The following is a 19,876-nucleotide window of genomic DNA, read 5'->3' as shown; positions in this document are numbered from 1 at the left end:
TGGACCCCTGCTGAGTGTAGCTGAAATCATGATGGTGTCCGAGGACTGGAGATGACCAAACTTCCTTGTTTAATTATTTTAAAGTGTTGCTCTGTGAATGTCAGTGATTTTAATATCCATGAATGAATGAATATTGTACTCTTTGATTTTTTTTTCAAATAAAGCAAATTTTAGAAAAGTTTTGAGACATTTCTTAACAAAAAGGAAAAAAGTAGAACCTGTGAAGATTTTTCCACTTCAAAACCTGTCCAAAGGTATGTAGAAAGATTAACATAAAAAGAACATTTCTTTTTTTTTTTTTCCTTTCAAGTTGATTTTCAAATCTGCATTCACAGATCTGTGAGAGTGTTTTCATGGATAACAAATGGAAAATAGGCAGTTGTTGAAAGGATTATATAACAGAATAGCTATGCACACATATATAATAAACATGTATAACTATTAAATTGCCTTTTCTTAATTTAAATAGGAGCAACAGAAAAATGTCCCAAAGACTTAAAGCTTCACTGTATTTCAAGTCAGATTTATAAACTATTGAAATTTTATTAAGAATTCTGAATAGTGCTTATTTACTGTTAACATTTTGCCATTTAACAACTGCACATGGATCTCAGCTTCAACTTTCTTTCAGGATAGGAAAATTCATTTCTTTTTCCCATTTTTGCTATTACTTTCAGGAAATGACTATTCAAAAATACAATACACTCTGTCAACTCCCATCATGAAAGAAAAAGGAATGTACATCATATACTGCTCTCTAGGAAGTCCAGATTTGTCTCTTCTGTCACTGAGGACAGATTTTAGATTTGTTCCATTTCAAGAAAGTCAAAGCACTAACATGTTCAATGAAAAGTTTCACAGAACTTTTCTTTGTCCTCACCCCACAGTTTCTGACATGAGTATTCACACCTACAACTCAGAGCTCCAGGGAAGGTCTTAGTTTTGCAGGATGTTAATATCCTGTTGCATTATAGTAGTTTCCAGGCATTTGAAGTAACTAAGGAATGAAGCTGCTTTTGGAACTGCCTGGTTGGTGTGCAGTGACTGTGGACAGCTTGGAGAAGATGTTGTTATATCTCTACCATGGTCTGAACGGTCAGAACCACAAAAGTCACTATTCCTGCTGTAGCAAAGAAGGAAAACATTATTAATGTGGTTGTGAAGGTTAAAACAGCAAGATACATTTTACTATTGTTATTATTTATTGAATAGAGTGGATGAGAATGAAGTAAAAGGTAACTCCGAGTGAGGTACTCTACAAAACAAGTTCCAAATTTGGTATCACAAGAAGACATAAGAATCTCAGGAGACCCAGAGTGAAGATAGCCCTGCTTCACTATAAGTGTTTGATCTCTGACATCTTTCTCCCATTTGGAGTCTTCTTTCTGGAAGATTTCTTGTAGTAAAATCCCTGTCTGCAGGACAAGAAGAAGTTTTGAAAGTGAATGATGTTTGCGCACACAGAAAAAATATTTACAGTGATGCAGAGCAGTTATCTTATAATTATCCTGCTCATTTTCCTCAGGAATCTGTAGAATTTGGCCACAGAACAGCAAGACAAGCTCAAGTTAGAGACAATCACCATCTAAAGAACAGCACTGGTAGAATCTTGAGAGCCTGAAAACTATGACACTTATTCAAAAATTAACGATTGGTCAGTCAGAAAACAGACTTTTTCCTCTTTATTTTCTGTCAAAAATCTGAAACCCAAATACATTTTTTTTCATTAGCCAAAACCTGAAAATCAACAATTTCTGAAAGAAGAAAAAGGAAGGCATTGCCTTGCTGACACTGACCAACTGAAATAGAAGTCCTTTAATCTGAAAGAGTGAGAATCCATGTCTTATATATCTGCAGTCTATCAGAAACTGAATGTATATGTATCCGTACTCATATATATGTATGGATGACTTGGCAACCAGTGTCAGTTCAATCTTTCCTTTTAAGACCCTCTCCCGCAGCCTACTGTATCCTACTTCTTCAGTCCTGTTTGTCCTCTGTCACATCCATTCCCAAATTTCTGCACTCATCTTCTGATTAGGTCTCTTTCTCTGTGTCTTTTTTTCTATTCAGCATTCTTTCTTAAATGGAAAGTGCATGGCTGTCCAAAATTTATCCTCCAATCTTATTATATGTCTGCAAAACCAAGCAGCAAATCTGTGGGATAATATCTATTTTTGCTTAGAATGAATGAATACATGCATAGATGTTGAAAGTGGTTGGAAGGGGGCTACAAATCTCAAGAACAGGAAGTAAGGGCTTTAAGTATCTGAAAAAACAGAAGTTAGTTCTACCAAACTCCTCACTAGCACTGCATGAGGGATTTAGGTACAATTTATTCTCAAAATCTAGAACCAGGAGGGGTGGCTGGCATAAGAGAATGTTTGGTGCCCTCTAGAGATTTAGGGAATATAATTTGGTGTTGCTGTTGATGTGGAAAAATCCTTTTAAAAATCCTTTAAAAAGAGCTCCATAAAGGTCCATGCAAAATTACCTTCTGCCAGAACCATGACTGCAGACTACACCATTTTAGAAGGTAAGAAGGAGTTTCTCATCTGATACTTTCAGATGTTTTTGCTGTGAATTATAGTAAAAATTGTCATGCTTCTGCCTTACCCAGGATTTTCCTAGGACCTGACCATAAATAGGTCAGTGACTCTTAGTGCCCCAATCAGAAACAATAGCAGATGACTGTTGACTTCTTTGATAAATAAGAGAAATTTTTATGGTTAATCTGTGAAGTTTCTTTTGCTGCCAAACTTAATAAAAGCTCAAAAGGAAAAATATTTCCTCTAGCTGTCGGCAACCTGCCACAAACATCTGAGATGAAGACAAAATATTTCCAGATTAAAAATGTTTTATGCACTTCCAGTGAACTCAGTATGAATTTGATCATTGCTAATCAAATCTTTACTCAGGAATATAACTTCATGCCTTATAAGTGGGTACAGTAAAAGGTCAACAGATTAATACTAGCTTGAGTTTCACTTCTCAGTCTAAAGTCGTAAAACACACGGGTATTTTCGGATTTACTTTCCATATGTTCCTTCACATTTGAGACATTGGATAGGACTGACTATCCTCATACTGACTGTGAAAGGTGCAAACAACGAGCAGTAGCAATACGAGGAAGTAAAAATGTGGTGTCTGGAGGTTAAGAATCTCTAAAAGCCAATTAAACTGATGGATGCCCTAGATGCCATTAATACAGGGTTCTGTCCTATTGGTATAGTTTTATACTGTCATGCAGTAGAAAACATGGACTGGAAAACCCAAACTAAGTTTCCTGACACTGGACTCTTGCAGCTCAAAAGGAGGTGCTTTGGAGGCTCTTTTCAGATGCTGAAGCTGGTTCCAAAAGTCTTAAAAGTTTGCCCTGGCTGATAACACTGTACATGGATGGTTCTCAGAATTTTCTTTAGTTGAAATGGAGTACAGAGCACAAAGTGGTATCTGCTAAACCTACTAAAGCGTAATTAAGCCTTTGCAATAATGCTTTCTATGGTAAGACTGGAAATAGTAAGCAGAGGCAGAAGGCCTTATCAAAGCAGACCAATTCTCTCACTCCATTTCAGAAGGATAATATAAAAAAATACTGTATAAACTCAATAACTATAAACAAAGTATGTGACTCACTAGATAGTCACTCAGAGAAATAGTTCTCTGATCGGCTATCTACAGCTCACAAGCAGAAGCAGGGCAGACATGCTTATCTATAATCTCTTTTATATTGAATTTCCATATTCACTGTGATGTGTGTGCACATCCCCATAACTCACTGAAAAGAAGGCTCAGACCTCAGGACTTAACATTAACAGCAGTGTAATCAGCAAGTGACACAGCACACAACCACACAGCAAACTGGAACACAACAAATGACAATCAATGCTCGAATATTTCTCCTATACAAATAACTTCAGTATTGCCTTGGGCACAAACTATCTTCTTCAGACATACTCCATTTATAATGGAAACCTGCAGTTCACTTGCATTATTTTCTCTGCAGTAAAAGTAGGAGACGGGAACACTTGCTGAGATATCAAAATCTTCAACTCCTAACAAAAGATCACGCATATAATGCTCCCTCATTATAAAAGAAGACTAAAGACATTAACACACTCCTTGCAACTCAGTCTATCAGAAAACAAGCAAGCTGGAAACAAGGTTGCATTGTGCTAAAATCAGAGATACAGCAGAGAGCACCAACATGCATCACAGCAATGGGATTCAAACATACAGTACTAATCCTCCTTTTCTTAGTTGGGATACATAGTTACTGTGGAATAGAAACATGAACTATGAGGAAGTTAAGACACCACTCAGAAATACAGGGCTCAAAGGCCACATATTTCCAGAATTTCTCAGTACTTCCATTGCCTTCTTTTCCCGGTCCTCCATGAATACCTGGATCCCTTCTTTGAATGCAGATAATTGTCTGCCATGACAAATTCAGTCAGCACAGGAAAGCACAGGCCTCCACTCCCCTCTCTTTACTTATTTCATTGCCTTTGCTCATACTTTGGTAGTTCCCATCAGGATATGACTGAGGCATTACTGGTACAATATATGTTACCTTGCTTCCACATAAACAAATGAATTTAGGCTTCTCAGATTTTTAACAACTATTTTTCCTGGGGCAATTTGAATTAATTTACTCCCTCCTTAATGAGAACTACTGACTAAATTCCTTCCCTCCCCCATTTTCTCCTACAGGACTTGCTTGCAAGCTCACAATGACAAGGGAGGTGCTTCTGACTGACCAAGTCCCAGCCTTGCAGTGTGGAGGAGTGACACAGCAAAGTTCTGTAAGGTGTCTTTCCCAGTAGTTTCAGTGTCATTCTATTTATTTTCCATATTGTTTTAACTCTCAACTTGTATTGGGCTGACAGTAATGGTAGCACTGATGCACGGCAGTGTCGATACTATATACAGTCTGTCATCATAATTTTTCTCAAGCAGATTTTTTTTTTTAAATTAATGGTTGTTTGTGGAAATTGCTGGGTTGCTAACTTTAAGAGACTTTCTATAATTTCTACACTTAATGCATACACTATAATACCTGAATAACAAAGCAGTAATACAGTATTTTTAGATAGCCTCAGACATATAAATAGCAGTTTTGTACCCATATACCCCAGTTCCTTAGCAATTAAAGGGTACACCTCAACATAATAGATCCATATATTTATGCATGTGCAATTATATACCTGTCTCTTTTGGAAGTTGTCTGTACTTTGAGTATAAAATGATCTTTTTCTATGGAATTTGAGCAATGATTTAGAATGTTTTTGAAACTCTGGAAGAAAATGCAAATAAAATCTATCCCATCCATATTCTGAGTACAAATGACTCTCATAGATGCTAAAGAATGATGCGGGGACAAACAAATGTATCCACAATCAGTGGTGCTGAACTTAATGGAATACAGAGCATCTTAGCTGGTATCTTGCTGCACGTAATTTTTGTTTCTTGCTCTATTTCCTCATTGTAATAATCTCTTAAAATTGCAGCACAAATGGAGCAGCTGCTGCATTATATCAAAACTTCCACTGTAGCATTTTTAGTATTGTATGTAATGCTTCTCACCAATAATGGCAGAGTGTCTTGATTGTAGAAGTGGATCTGATCTCCATATGCCTGATCACGTCCTATACTTCTCGTATTCTTAGCTGATAATTGACTCTATTAAAGTCAAATCTGAGAAATTATAGGAAAGTTGGTTGTTGGATCAAGAAGAAGAGATGCAAAATCACTGAACTCCTCATGAGTGGAAGAGCCTGGAGGACAAGAAAGACACGCAAAGGAGTAATTTGCCCTCAATAGAAAACAGCTGTTCTGAGACCAGATATTAGATCAAGAGAATAGAAGGAAAATATTAGTAAAACATCAAAGCAGTAATTAAAATATCTGTTTCATTATTAATATTGGAGCCTAAAGTCTTCTTTAAGTAAACCAAAAACTGATTAAAATGTCTAATTACTATAGAACCTTTGGAGGCAGAGACCTTATATTGCTATATATGTTCTAAATACAGCCGGTTGGTATTTGGTCAGTCTCAATTTTGAGCAGCAACACTGATGTTAAATAACAATACCAGTATACAGAAAAACAACCAAAGGACAGTTTGTACTTTGCTAAAGAGAGGTGAAGAGAAGTGGTCTTCTTTTGAATACTGCCAATACTGAGGAGGGCAAAGTGTCAATGTTTTATTGGGAGCAATGTACACCTAACTGGTCTTTGGGGAAAAACAATGATTTTGTAATATTCCACAGCCTTATCATAAAAAAAACCAACAAAACAAACATCCCTTCAATGGGAAACCAGAAACCTGCTGGAGGAGACTCAGAGCTTCCAGGGAGCAGAGAGGCTCATGCTTCCCACATATTCCCATCAAGCTGCAACGTCAGAAGGCTCCTTCCACAAAACACAGCCAAAATCTGAGCAGAAAGTCAACAATATTATGGTCCAGCAATACTGTGGTCCAGTGGTTTGTATGGGATTTGCCTGTGACAAACTCCATGGTCACCAAGCAAGAACTGAAGAACTGCAGGAAGATAAAGCCATATGGCATTATAGGTAGTCAGCTTAAAAAAAAAAAAAAAAAAAAAATCACTGCAGAGTGACAGTTTTCCATGATGCCCATTTCAGTGAGTTGCAGACTATATTTTCACCTTGCTTTATTGATTTTTTCAAAGGTAGACTACTTCATGTGATGGGAAAATTGCTTCACTGTATTTTTTTGTATTAAAACAAAGCAAATACTCCTGAAATATGAAATCAATTGCAAATGAATAAAGCATGTCAGGAACAGCCAGGTAATAAAGTACCAGTTCCTAGTTAATGCGTTTATTTAAACTTCTGAGTCATCAAAACAAAATAATAAAATCCTCTGACCCCTGAAATAAAATACTTCCTTCCTCAGCAATAACTGCTCAGGCATTTGCATGTCGTTAAACAAGAAGCTTAGAAAACTGCAACAGGAACAGACAGAAAGCAGAGCATGCTCTGGCTATGGCTGAACCTCAGCCATATCAAAATAGATGATATGGCTGAGTAAATAGAAATAGAGGCAGTTCGCTTTCAGGCAATATTGCTATCCAACACAGCAAGAGCTATTTGAACACGATAGCAACAAAAACTGTCAACTAAAAAGAAGCCAATCTCTGTTTGTAATGATTCAAGGGTGATAGCCTTTCCAATTTATATAATTTGAGGTTATTTCCTTTATGGTCAATATACTGTTTACATTAGGGAATAAGATTTGTCCCTTTATTGATTCAAGTATGTCAAGTGAATAAGCAGAGGGCAGTAGCTCTGAAAAGTTGTATTCTTCATTCTGCTTTAAACAGAAGATTGAGAGATCAATCTTTATTCACTGCAGCTGATGTGGCTGTTCAAGTTTAGTGCTGTGATGATCTGATCCTGAAAGCCAAAAGGAAATACTTAAACTGAGAAGCAAAAGAATGTGAATAAATTTTGTGGTGCCTTGTAGCACAGTTTCAGCCATTTCCACCTACTGATAAAATACGACCTGATCTGTAGAAACAGAATCTATATGTGGTCCTTCTGTCAATGCCATCAAATCTGCACCTAGTTAGTAGGACTAGCAGGCAGAGGGATGCCTCTATGAGAAGCGACACACAGTAAATGAATACAGCAAATGGATGCTGAAAAATGGTTGATCGTTAAAATGAACATAACATGAGAAATAGGGCTCTTCAAAGGCAGGCCTTTTTGTCAGCTCATCACCTTTTTTCCCCCACATCAAACACCATAACAAAAGCCATATGATGCCATCATAGCATTAGATTTCACAACAAAGTGGGATTTTGAAGATGGTGGTTCAGTTAGCTTTGAGAAAAAGGCTGGGCAAATAAAATGTACATCATGTAAATATGTATGCGTATGTAAATATTTTGCGTCTTCTCTAAATGCTCTTAAAAAAAACACTTTTGAAGGGTAACAGCAATGTTCAACTGTGATTGAAATCTGAGATTGTATGACTAGATAGCTGTAAAACTAGGTGGTTTTATAAAAAATACTGAGGGAAAAAGAACAGCAAAAAGTTGTTAGTGCTGTTATTCCAGTCTTCCTTCTCTAAGTTGCCAGCTGCTTCATGACAGTGGAAACCCATGCAAGGTATTGCATACAGGTTTGCATACTTAAGAAGGTACATTGTAATTAATATATTGAATATGTGAAGAGAGGTATGTAATATCAGCATGGACTATATTCAACATCTATGACTAGAGAGAAAATAGGAATGATGGGGGCAGTATGTAAGGCTGTTTCTCATACTCTTTTGTTAGAAAATGCTCTCACTTAGAAAGGATGAGGGCTAACTAAAGCATTTCTAATGGTTCAGGAATTTTAAAGTTTATAAACAGAGTGAAAATGGCAGTGTGAAATAAGTAGTTTTAAAGCAGAAGTTGATAATTGTTTTTTAAACGCTTGAGTGGACAACCTTCGTAGGACAGTAAGGCTATTTTGTAGTACATGTACAGATACAGGTGAAAAAAGGAAGAACACTTTTCTGTGTTCAAAGACAATCACGTGCCTCCTTCAAATCTGAAAGAGAAGCAACACATTTCAAGCAAAGTACAGATTGTTCTGAGCTCAGGGAATGACGTTAATCAAAGCAGACTGTTTGAGAGACAGGTATAACTCACATTCATGGAGAAGTGGATATTGTTTTCAGAAAAAAATCAGAGCGACAGACCTAATTTGCAGCTGCTGTGGAGAAAAATGAGTGAGACAATAGGTTACAAAGCAGATATATCCAGTAGTTATATCCAGTTGCATCCAACCATTCCGGATATTTTTTTATCCAGAACTGAGCTCCCAAAGCATAAATCTCTGCCAAAATTCACCTCTGCATATTTATAATGGCATATTCCACAAAAACATGCAATGGGAATAGTTATCTTAAGACAATAAAGCCATTGAGAAAGATTATATGACCTCACTTGCCTGAAGTTTGTGAAACCAGCCTTAGCCTGCAGGAAGAACAAAGAATTTCCACTGAACATTTGAATTTGGGTGCACAATTTATAAACCCCTTATTAAAAAAGAAATTAGAGGATGTAATTTCACTGAGTTGTATGAAAGCAAAACTCTCAACCACAGCTCTAAATTCACCTTGGGAAAAAACGATAACTATATATATGCGTGTGCGTGTGTGTATATACACATATATATCACAGAATCACAGGACTGTAGGGGATGGAAGGGACCACTGGAAATTATCTAGCCCAACTCTTTGCTAAAGCATATATACATATGTATGTTTCTTCTACTTTTTTGTGTGTGTCTGTTTTTCTTTTGATTGCTTGATTGTTTGCTTTAACAGATTTTGAAAACAACTACAGGAGAGAACTGCTGCGTGTAGCAGTTTTGCTGCACGAAATGTCAAGTATATAAACCCGTGGAATATTGGACATAGTCACCTTGCAAAAACTGAGTTGCAAATTATCAAATCCCTTTTGGATGCATATATGCTATTATATACATGTCAAACATCCCGGAACAAAGCACTTCATGATACACTTACTATAAATCTTTAATACCATAGAAGTAGATCTCCTTGACTTACAAATCTGAATAGGATTTGCTTCCACATCAAGATTTGTACAGACAGAATTCAGTGCCACTGGTTGGTTGACTTCCAGATCTCATTTTCAAAGGCATTTGAAACAATACCAAGAAGGCTGCTTAGTGTTACCACAACAAAAGCAGAAGTAACACCATGCTAAAACTAAGCACAATTGTGTACGACCAATTTAAATCTTGCATCTCTACCTAGTCACTGATCTTCATTGTCTTTAGAATTCAACATTTTGGCATGTCCTATCCTCTGGCAATTTTCATTGAATGCAAGTAATTATTTTAAATGTAATATAAGGTGGATAAACAGGCCAACAAAGTGAGATCACAATAACCAAAGATGTTTTTTTTTTTTTCCTTAAGGAACAAGAAGAGGAAGTTATACAAAATATTCCATGGCATAAAGTCATTTTCCATGTCATAATTCTCAGCCTGCCACTGCAACTCCTATCAGTACAGAATACACTTAGCAAGGTAGAGGTCTCCTTTCTCTCTACCTTGTGCACGGACAGTTCCCATTCCACGTGCAGTACTTTGCAGTCCACGTATATTTTTGTTGCTAAGGCACAACAGAGGCTGAGATCTGGATAGCATCAGTTGTTACATACTGCTGATCTAGCAAAGCACTTCATACCTGACTGAACATCTAAGACACGTGGTAAATCTCAAATCTGGTGGAGGGCCAAAGTCTTAAGCACCTTCTGAGATCAAGGTTCAGACACAAAAAGCTTTTTGCTGACAGAGCAAAGACAGGTTCTGGCCTCTCAAGGCACTCTCTAATAGTGACAGTGAAGAGAAAGAACCAACTTGAGGCAAAACCCCCAAAACAGAAGAAAATACAGCAACACTTACAGATCTGTATGTGTGTCTTGAACTGACAAACAAGTGATAAATGGGGATTGTTGACAGCATTTGGAAGGATAGAATGGAAACCATAATGGCAGAGACCTCCTTAGAAGACAGCAGCATGGAGAAAAGCTCAGAAGTACTCATGGGAAAAGAATGTGAAAGTGTATGAAATCAAACAATAAAGAATGAACAGAAGGTGACTGAGAGCACCCAGACAGAGCACCTGAATGCCAAGCTATTTGCTCTGAATGTTTCCCTCAGCATTACAAGGATCAGGGAGCCAGGCTCTGTGCCTTACAGTGCTGGCAATAAGTGGTAATGGGATTTCTACACAGCACTCCATCATCAAGTGTCTATTTTACTTCTTTTACTTCCATACAAATTCCTATCCTGCACAAACGAGGATTCTTCTGCTGGGGGAAGGGGATGTTTGCTGCCAGAGCAGTTTCATCCTCATCCATACATTCAGGTGTTTTATTAAAAAGACAGGCTCTGTAAAACTGTGGTTCTATTGTGTAGTTCCACAGATGCTTTCAATACTGGGCAGCAGTTCAAGAGCTGCTGCTTCCTTACTAAAGCTGAAATCAATCAAAATCTCTTAGTTAAGCCTTTGAGTCTGTTGTTTGGGCAGCAGATGCCGAGAGGTGAATCAGTGCAGAAAGCTGAGGAGAGGGAGAAGGCACAAAATAAAGGAAGAAACCCTGAGCAACAGTTCAGTGCTTAAATCAGTTTTGAAAAAAAGACCATAAAGCAAAGTGAGTCTGCTGTCCAATGGGCTCTACTAGATTTCAGTTCATTGGAGTGGATGGGCCCCACTCATTATCAAGCAAGGTCTCGTCAGTATTCTGCAATATTCAATACATATTTTTACCACTCATACAAAACTAGAAAACTATGGCCGTAAAATCATTTCATATGTTCCTTAGCTATATTATTATCACGTTAATACTAGAAAATTTTACTATAACGGCAGCCAAAGGTGTTTACAAGAAATGGGCAGCTAACCCCTGCCTTACATTATGTAGTGCCATGACTTCTTGCAGCTTGTAACTGTGCCTCTTGCCCTTCTGCTTAGCTGATCTGAGAAAAGTCTGCTTTATGTCTGCTCTGTAATTTACCTTCACGGTAGTTAGAACTAGTTAAAGACAGATATTAGGACTCTCCAACTTCATCTCTTCTTCAGGGTGAGCAAAGCCTGACCCCTCAGGAAATCATGGGCTTCAGTCCCAGGAACATCTCAGCAGTCCTCTGCTGTGCTCCCAGTTTGTCCATTTCTCTGTTGCGGTCTTGTGCTTTACGGTAGAATAAGTGAAAAACGTATGTGGATCTAAGCCTCTTTAATTATGTTTTAGAATTATCAATCTTTCCTTCAAAATCACTCTTTCCTGTGAGAGATCTCCTCCTTAGCATTCACTTCTGCCAAGTTCTTAGACCAGGAAAACATCACAGGATTTCACATTCAGTGACAACAGTGAGCAGTAAAAGGACTTGCTCCCACACAAAGCACAGCTGAGTTGCAGCAAGTTTCTCCCAGTGGCAGTTGTGTGTAGAAGATCTTTAAAGCTGTCTGCTTTTCTTGCTGTGCTGGCAGCTGGGCCTATTTTTTCCTTTGCGTAATATAAGGAGCAGAGAGAGAAGGGTTAAGAAACATAATGCATCTCTTCTCATTCCCGATGAGTCAAAATGGGTTCATTTCACACACTTGAGAGGCAGAATTGAGCAGGAGAATGTTAAACAATTTTCACAGAGTGCTCCTTAAATGAAGAAGTGCCTGCGACAGCGCACACCACAGAATAATCACAGAATGGCCAAGGTTGGAAGGGACCTCAAGGACCATGAATCTCCAGCCCCCCCATTTAATACCAGACCAGGCTGCCCAGAGCCCCATCCAATCTGGTCTTGAACACCTCCAGGGACAGGGCATCCACAACCTCTCTGGGCAGCCTGTTCCAGCACCTCTCTTCTCTCATAGTAAAGACCTTTCCCCTAATATCCAACCTAAGTCTTCCCTCCCTCAATTTAAAACCATTGCCCCTTGTCCTGCTGTTATCAACCCTTTCAAAGTTGACATTACTTCCAGCTTGCTGTCCCTAAAGCTGCATCCTTGGGGGTTGTCACAGCCCCACATAATACCAGGTTTTGTGACCAGTCAGAATAGCGTGCTGTCCCTCTGGCATCATGTCTCTGATCCCTCAACTCACAATGCATGGGACACAAATATTGTCCTAGTGAGTGGGGTTTCTCAGATGACAATGAACTTAGGTGCCAGCTGACGCCTGTCTCTACTTATTTTTCACAGCAGTTCACCAAAAAATAAACCCAGAAGACATCAGGAGGAGTCCCTCTGCTCATCTCAACCTGTTCCAGTCTGGGATCTGCCAAGCACACAGTGAGCAGTCTCACTCCTACCCCTGCATCATCCAACACACATGCTGGCAGTCCTTCTGCTGCCTCTGTGGCCTGCATGCCTTCTTTTACTTTGCTTTGAAAAGAGGGCCAGAGAAGGAAGGAGACGATGGACATTTTGTTCTGAGATGAAGTTGGTGCACAGCAAGGGCTGCACCAGCCCTGGGAGCTAAGGATTCTGCAGTGCAGATTTCAGACACTATAACCAATTCCTCAGATCTTCCAGTAGCAGGTGGTGACACTTCCACAGGCAGTCTGTTCCTCTGCTTCACCTGCTGATCAGCAAAATGGATTTGCTTCCTTAAATCTTTGTCACTTAAATTTAAAACCATGACATCTTACTTCTCACCTGCAGCAAGTAAGAATTGTGAGCTACTTCACTTTTCACTGTTCTCTTAAGTCTTCTCTCAGGGTTTTTTTTTAGACTGATCAAATTTCCTCAAATCTTCTTAACCCATGTTTGTGGCTGCTGATCACTCTCACAGCTCCTTACAGGTCTGCATGCATCCAAGTGCTGTCTGATGGCTGCGTGCAGCTCTTCGGAAAGCAGCAGCTGCCTCATTACAGCTGCAGCCGAGGCCTTCCTTGCTTTCAGTTTACCTTGAAAACCAAGCAACCATGGAAAGGAGGTAAATCCTCCCTGTTATCAGCTTCCTAAAGGGGATTAAGCTGGCTCCTCTTGTTTGCAGAAAGATTTGAATCCCTTTTTTTCCTTAATGAAACTTGCTTTAAGATAAAACAGAAAATACTACAAATTCAGAGGTCTCATTCAAGAGACCCACTCACCAGCAAAAATCCTTACCATAAAACACAGTCAATGACCAAAACTGTAAGCTATAAAATCTTTTGATTTATTTTCAGTAAGGTAAAGTGTCCATGTGCCTCAATGTTTTAATGGAAATTTTTAACAATCCAGGTGATTCCTAGCACAGTTGGCTCTCGAATACATTTCAAATATTATTCTTTAAAACCTGAATACATACATTCCAGAATAATATATTATTTTAAAGATTTATCATACAAATTATGTAACTCTGCCAATGACTTGGGAATTAATTTTCTTCTTAGCATGCCACACTTATGAAAAAATGTTCTGCCTATAAATCTCTGGTTGCTTTACATTGAATCAGAATGCACATTTAGCAGCAGCATCTTCCCATTCTCCTGTGTTATTATGACTTAGCTGATCCCTCTGAACTGAGGACGTCAGCCATCAGCTGGCACACATCAGCATTACTTTATGTCTGAGGTACTGCACGTTCCTATTTTCCTCCAATTTTCACAAAAAACTTTTGCTATTAACATTTCTTCTATAGCTAACTGCTCTTTAAATGAATACTTTCACATTTGTGCACGTCCTGAATGCCTCTGGGTCTGCTCAGTTTAAACAAGGGTGGCTATTTTAAGCCTTTATATGGGATGTTTAATACAGGGAGTGATTCTCCCCCTCTCCCCAGGGCAGAGGGGTGCCTGCTGTAGGACTCGCTGCCTCTTTGGGTCATGGCAGCCAGCATCCTGCTGGGGCTGGGGCAGCAGTCCTGGCTGACCAACTCCATCAGCACCTGCAGGAAGAAGCAGCTGACTGTGTGTCTGATAGGCTGCATTTCCTGCTGCACTCCTGCTGGCATCTTGAATGCAACTGCTTTCCCCCCCTGAATGGGAAAACAGGTCTAACTGCAAATAGATAGGAGGATAGCATGTCACCCTTTCCTGCTGCAGCCTGCCTGTGGATCCAGCTGACAAGGAAATACTGGGCCATGCTGAGTAGCTATGATTTCTCACTGTACTGATGCAGATCAGACAAAACCCCTGTGAAGGTGCAATGCCTATATAACACAGTGATATGAAGCAGGCTGACCAATCCCAGTGGGAAAATCAATCCCACCTGCAATGGCTGGGATGGGCTGGCACCCACTGCACTGCAGGAGAAAGGAGCCTGGCAGAGATACCACAACGCTGTTATACAAATGTTTGCCAGAATTTTCTTTCTCTGCAGTCAAGAGACACAAAAAATATAAATAAAATAAAAAATAAAAATAATTCAAGTTCATTCAGTTTCTTGGATGCATGCTTATAGAGCACATCAATTAAATGTTCATTGCCAACCAGCAGATTTACACATTATGACACAACCTGGCTGCACTGCCCCATGTTTCCCCCTGTATAACTCCTATAAGAAAACTTTCTATAAGGTCAGCTGATGAGTTCTGATGTCAGATTGAGACAAGACAGAACTGTGCTTCTGAATTACAAAATACAAATGCTACAAGAGTTAATTCTGAAGGATTGAGTAATGGGCAGTCGAAGAAAGGCAAGAGACATTCTGAGAACAGAGGTACCTAGCGCTGTGTTTGGGTTTTCAGACGCACGAAGAGTTGGGAGACCTCTAGAGGCAAAGGCCTGCCTGGCGGATTGAAGCAGCCTGTAGGCTGTCCTCAGTTGATGCTCTTTGTGGTTTCCTCAGCGACTTTGCCATAGCAGGACACAGAATGGCCGTGGGTCAGGAATCACGAGTGGCTCTGAGATAGGAAAAGATCTGGGCCAGGAATGAACAAGCTTCCCTCTTAATTCCTAAGTGTTCTAAGAGCTTCTCCTACACTTCTAACACAGGAGGTCTTACTGCTCTTCAGTGTGAAGCAGCCTGTAACCAACTGGTAAGAAAGTACAGAAGACTGGAATGATTTCTAAGTGAATTCCTGACAGGCATCATTTTAACAGTCACAGGGAAATCCGCCCAAGTACTCAGATCCCATAGTCCTGAAAAGAGTGGTGCTGCCTTTACTTCCAAGACCACGAAACATTTTGGAGGAAGGAGCTGCTTTGTCAGGTTTCTAGGTTAGTTTGTACACTTTCTGGACTTTAAAACCCGTATTCATTATCACTTTTATTCTCCAGTCAGAATCCATTAAATTGGGAAGCAACCCAATTTCTAGAACACAAGGCAGTGGATGAGAAAATATGCACTGCCATCAATGCTGTATGGAGTAAGTGGTATTTTTCAACATAGCAGGAATTTACCTAATTTCCAAGCAATAATGAATGCAGGAAGCAGAACCTAGAAAGAACCTGATTTTTCAAGTAATTTGTATGGGTTTTTTAGAGCACTTGATGCATTCACCATCCAGCTACAGCTCGCTGCAATTAATGCTCAGTCTTTCTTCAGCTCAGATCCCAGATGTTTCATGAAAACGTGAAACAGACAATTAGTGACCAACATATAGAATGTTGCCCAAGTGGGTTGCTGAGCATTATCTAGAAATTCCAACAGCAGCAAAGAGAATAAGTTACTCTCCAGAGGTAGCAGGGGAATCTTTAACAGCACTTTAAGTGCTGCTCAAATTTGGTGTTACACAGTTGAAGAGACTGGTTTATAAGCAGAAAGTGCCTTCCAAGGCTGGCAATAAATGAGGTAAAAATTGTTTGAGGGAAAAAGGGGAAAAAAAAGCTAAATCATTGCAAGAAGTTAATTCAGCTATAAAAAGTACATCCACTAGTCTAAAATTCAAGCTGTGTGGAGAATTATATACACTTCTAAACTCTGAAATACATGAACATATGCAACATGTTATAATATTTGACTCCATTTTGCCATACAGAGCTACATCTTACATCCTGCTAGAGCAACAGTAATGCTTCATGAGGAAGACTTGTAGTCCTGAGCCCAGCACAACACCTAGACAGCAGAGAAGTCCCCAGATGTGACCACACAGGCTGAGCAGAGTGAGAAGGACTGTAGCAGAAGGTCTGAGGCAGATCTTCCTGTGCAGACACAAGAGGCAGTGGGAAGAATTACTTTCAACCTTCCTTTTGTTTAATTTATCTCACCCAGCACATCGATTTTTACCTTACTTGACAAGGAAACTTTGCCTACTTATTCTGCTCATATCTTGTGATGTATAAAATAGAAATATAGGGACTGGAAGCCTGTTGGGTTCATTTGGGCATCTGTAACTCAAGACAGGGGACGGTTGTATCCCAAGGCGATGAGAGAGTTGTGTCCAGCCATTTTACGATACTTGTGAGTTGCAGGTGAAAGACATCTCCTGCTGATGGGAAATCGAGAAAATGAATCAGACACAACATTACTTGGAACTTTACAGAACTTCTGGGTAAGATAATAATGACAAGACATGGAAGGCTGTCTTGCTGGTGTCAGTTTCAGCATCACTGTGCCCATGAGCAACAGAAGACAAAGGGTGAAGGTATGGTACAAAAAATAGATAAGAGAAAGCTTACATGTATGGCTGGTGCTGGTTTGGTTAGCACATAGGCAGAGACAGAGTAGAATGCACTTGAATCAAAAGGTATATTTAATGAATTTGTTGATAACTTATCAGAATTCTCTCTGCAGCATGAGAGAAGGGAAATTCTTTTCCTTTGTCTGAGAAACACTTCAGTTTATTCCAATTTGATTCTTTTTCAGAAGGATCCCTAGCAATTGTTCAGACTATACACTAACTTTCAATTCCTACTGCCAAATTTTAAAGACAGAAAACATTGAAACGCCATGGCAGCTGACCACTACCTAGTCAATATGCCCTTCCCAGTCACAAACTTTAAACTAAAAAACTCTTCCAGAACTCCCTACAAAGCTCAGCACAGGTGAAGAGTGTTTATCTATCAAGGAGAGCTTTAACACAAAAAAATAAAGAGATAGCAAAGGAGCTGGGATCTGAAAGCATGACCTGAATACAGAGTGAGCTGTTAGCTCTAAGTGCTTTTCAGTTGCCTAAACTAAAAGTTCATAAGCTGTTTTTAGAAGTAAAACTTCACTCTTCCTTTAAAAAAAAAATAAAAATCCATCAGTCACTTGCAGTAAGAACACACTAAAAGAATGCTAGGAGAGTTGCTCAGTATTTGACCCTGCTGCTCAGGAGGAAATTTGGAAGTATAGTATCTGCCATCAGAGCAGAGACAAGTAGGGGGAGAGACTGAGCAGAAGGAAGGAACACTATAAAAAGCAAAGAATAACAACATATGGCTAGAGAATTTCCTACCATAAGTATTAAAAAAATAAGTTGCACCAAGAAAAAAAGAAAAGAAAAAATACACTACCGAATTTTTCATATATTCTGAAACTGCTCTAATTCACACAACTCTTACCCAGCTGTAGTTGAGAGTTAATTTGCAGACAAACACTGAATAGAAATGAAGTACCCTGTCACTGAAGCAAACAGGACATCTCACAAAAAGGAACCTAAAGCAAAAATTTACCATGCAATCACAAGCGAGTATCTTAAGGACAGTTTTAGTGAGTGCAGAGAACGCCTTTATGCCAGATGACTTAAGGGGCCATAGAAAAGGAGAGAACAATCTGGCTTTTTACATGATCTGAAAGAGTCCTGGAGGAAATCACTACATCTATGGAAGTGAACATTCAGCACAACAGCTTTCCTGCATGACAGGCCCAAACAGCAACAATATTGGCACTGCCACACATCATCATGTCTCTCAAATAATAAAAAAAGTATTTTGATCTCATCCCAAAGTTATGAAAAAACAAAGGTGTTTTGGTGGATTGGTTTTCCTCCCTGTGAAATCAGCATGAGACTGGGTATTATCTTCATTGGGATCAGGACATTAGAGTGGCTGAATGACACTGCTGTTAGATCTGGTAGGATGTTACGACAGAAATGAATCCCAGTCCTATTATTCCTACTATTTGAAGATGAAAAGAATTAGTTTAATTCAATCACATGAATTTTTATTCTGCAGTAGCTCTCTACCTAGTTTCAAAAACGCTCAATCATTTAGGAAAATACTCTTCTAAAGTAATATTGTCATGCAAATAATGCCATTGAAATGTTTGAATAATGGTGCTCAGGAACTGTGTTTTTTATTTTTATTTTTATTTTTATTGTTCTTTTGCTTCCCCCACAGAAAGCTATACCTGAAATATTTGGTAGGCCCTAAAACCTCAGAAATGGTGCTCAATACATTTCTAGGCAAATAAACAAAAGCATCCTGCTTTTTAGAAGATGGCTAGAACTGACCAATGAAGGTTTCACAACCATCTTCAACTAGGCATCCCAATTAGACTCCTTCAAGTTTGCTCCACTAGATTGATGGTTGTACCACACAGGGGCATTTGGCATTTGCAGAATACCCTTCCTGTAATGGTTGGTGAATCAAAAGATAGTCTCCTGCCCTGAATGTTCTAAATGTAATGAAAAAAATCCTTTCTAACAGACCATAGACATAGTCACAGTATACAAACCTACAGTATTTGTGTGCCTGTTCATATAATCAACAAATATTAAGATGTTATAATTACAAAATAAACAAGAGAGACAGGCAAGGCAGATTACGATAACAAAAAGAGGACAGATAGAAAGCTTACCTGTATCCTGGGCTCACTTACAAAACACCAGCAGAGCAGATCTCCAGAAAAGGTCCTTCCCTACTGGCAGTCAGCTCTTAAACAGGTCTAGGAGAGGTGCAGCCAGGCTCCACCCCTTCCTGCAGCACAGGTGAATTGCCTTCACCTGTTCTCCCAGTGCTGACTCAGTGCTTGCCTCAGGTGATCAATCAGAGGTTCAGGCTGTGACTCAGCAGTTCCCATACACTGTTTCATCTGAACTAAGCATATTCTGTAAGAAAATTCACCTTGATACAGTGGTATTCCTCTGGGCACAAAGATTTCTAACGGCTTTGTAATAGCTACTAGAAACCAAAAGCTAAGTCAAACAAACTGTGTAGCCTCCTCTCCCATAGTCACTCCTCTTAACCATTTCCTTTTTCTAAATTTCACCCTCTGAGGAAATCAGAATCCAAAGCAACAGCAGTAAAAAGAGCAGAGTCCTTCACTTTATTCACCTTGGTGACCTTCAGCCTCCTTGGTGCTGTGAGCAGCTGAAAGCATATCTCAGGAATGACCTAGGGGTGATACTGGAAAGTTGAAAGAAAAAACAAGTAGAGCCACAGAAAGTCATGAACCAAAGTCATTACTAAATGATGTACACGGCACTGCTGACTTCTGACTAAAGCTATTTCATGAAGAGGACAATTATATTTGGTC

At 39.2% G+C, this 19,876-nt stretch overlaps 1 long non-coding RNA gene across 1 annotated transcript; it reads right to left on the bottom strand.

The window, feature by feature from the left end:
- Positions 1 to 233: 233 nt before the first annotated feature.
- Positions 234 to 19,257, bottom strand: LOC125696360 (uncharacterized). Its single transcript, XR_007378323.1, has 3 exons — positions 19,199 to 19,257; positions 5,587 to 5,777; positions 234 to 1,415 (listed from the first exon to the last, which is right to left on the bottom strand). It is a non-coding gene; the product is annotated as an uncharacterized LOC125696360 (long non-coding RNA).
- Positions 19,258 to 19,876: the final 619 nt, after the last annotated feature.

This window comes from Lagopus muta, chromosome 7 (assembly GCF_023343835.1).
Source record: "Lagopus muta isolate bLagMut1 chromosome 7, bLagMut1 primary, whole genome shotgun sequence".
Lineage (NCBI taxonomy): Eukaryota > Metazoa > Chordata > Aves > Galliformes > Phasianidae > Lagopus > Lagopus muta.
Note: the sequence above shows the minus strand (reverse complement) of the source record. Positions and strands in the feature narration are given on the sequence as shown.